Below are 2,098 nucleotides of genomic sequence, written 5' to 3'. Positions count from 1 at the left end.
CCTTTGCCTGGGATGATGCCCTCTCCAACTCCAGTTGAGAGGCTGTATTATTGAGCCTGCTTTCTAGCTTGTAATTTTCTAATGTTTTGTCTGCCAAGGCGGCATACACCATCTCACCAGTCTGTTTGTGCAGTTCAATTTTATCCATTGGGTGTATGTCCTTGGCCAGGACCTCCAGATTGGTTTTGAGGTAATCTGAGGTAGATTGGGGCTGCAGTGCTGTTAGCATAAAATGGCTCATGATCATTTTGCCTTCCTGTACATCAAATGAAGACATCAGTCTTTGTTGATTGGTGGGAGCCATCTTCAATAAATGGTTGTACAACTGTATCTTGATAGGGTCACTCCTCCTTTTGATGTCTATAAACTACTGCTTGATGCTCCTTTCTCCTTCTCTTTGCTGGCTGGAGGAGCTGACCTCTCCTCCCATAGTTCTGTCCTGTTCCTGCTGGAAGGAACTGGCTGAAGCTTCTCTGCTGGGTGGGCCCATGCCCACTGCTTGCCTTATTGCTATGTCATCCTCAGAAAAGTCATTCAACCTTTGCCTTTTCTCTCCCTGGTTTATAGATGATGTCAGGGGAGTTTCTCTATCCCTTTTTCTGTTTATGTCCTCTTTCTGTGGAGTTTGGAGGACCGAGGCATCGAAGGTAGTTTCTGGCCTAGGAGGCACTATGTTTTGAGCCTGTTGCTCAGTGGAAGTCGGAGTATCAACTACTCTTTCTTGCTGTAAGGGCTGCTGTAAGGGCTGCTGTCCCTCATGTGGCCCTTCTTCTTGATGCAGTTCCTGTTGTTGTTGTTGTTGTTGCTCTGCCTGCTGCTGCATTTCTTTATCTGCCTGCTCTTGAGTCACTGGAGGTGGCTGCTCCTTGCCATGGAGTGATTGTTCTATCTCCATTTCCTTTTCTTTGCCTTTGCTAGATATATTTTTAGTGGCCTTGGTAGTTTGTTGTTTGGCAGTTGAGAGGATGCAGCTGCTCCCACTTGTGTACTCGGAAGTGTGAATACCTGTGAACAAAGTTCAAGGTCAGCCATCTTCCTTAGATTCCTTACTGCCCTCTGATTTAGCTCTTCTTGTGATACGAGCTCTTCTAAGGTCCCTCTCCTCCATTTGTCTTGGTTTGCATATTTTTCAATGTGAGGGATACTATAATGATCATAGGCAGACAACTTATATTTGAGCCTCCTCATAGTTATAAAATGATTAGGGTCATAGGGTTTCCATAGGAAACTGGTTTGAAGGCCAAGGGACTCAAGCATTCTATCTGCTTCCTTCCATCCTTGCTCCCTCTGGTTATAGATAAAATGGCCAAGTTGGCTTTTCACCTTCAACTGTGCTTTTTTTCCTTTTCCTGAAAAGTGAAGCACATCAACCTGGCCAAATTGCCTAAAGTACTCTAGGGCAAATAGCCTCATAGGCACATACTTAGGTAATCTGAATGGAGGCAAATCACACCCATATATCCTGATGACGATGTGGTTTTGGTAGAAGTACCAATCCCCAATGCTGTAAGATTTGGATAGCTGAAGAATTCTCTGCATGTCATCAGTGAGTCTCGGAGGAGGTGAGCTCATCAGCATTGCCATAGCTGGATGGACGAACAGATCTATGAATTCACAGTAAGTGTATGGAGAATCAGGTGTAGTGTGGAAGACAGAGGACCAATAGACCACTGATCTGGGATTGCCTTGGGCATCCACTCTTTTGATTGAAAAATGAAATTTCTCATGTTGATGGTACAAGATCAAATGGTAAATGTAGGGGGTGTATCTGAACATCTTTTCTCTGGATAAATTCATTAGCTGCTCATGCATTTTGTCGGAGATGTAGGTGGCATAATCATAGCAAACTGGAGGTCTGCCCGGAGTGAACATCAGCATCATTACCAGTACAGTTTGGTCTACCAATTCTATTGAGCTATAGCCCAAAATCAGACTAATCATATCTACCAAGTCCCTGCCCAATTGGTTAAGGTATACTTGATTCAGAGGAGGATATTGCACAGAATCAGAGTCAATGTATAACTGATTTAGCTTAGTGATTTGGGCATCTGTCAATCTAGCCCCTTGTTTTATCAAGTCTACTAGTGACAAGGGGACC

Source organism: Pinus tabuliformis, chromosome 7, assembly GCF_031772625.1.
Source record: "Pinus tabuliformis cultivar Carrire ecotype Pingquan chromosome 7, CPIR1, whole genome shotgun sequence".
Lineage (NCBI taxonomy): Eukaryota > Viridiplantae > Streptophyta > Pinopsida > Pinales > Pinaceae > Pinus > Pinus tabuliformis.
The sequence above is the reverse complement of the archived record's forward strand: the minus strand, read 5'-3'. Positions refer to the sequence as shown.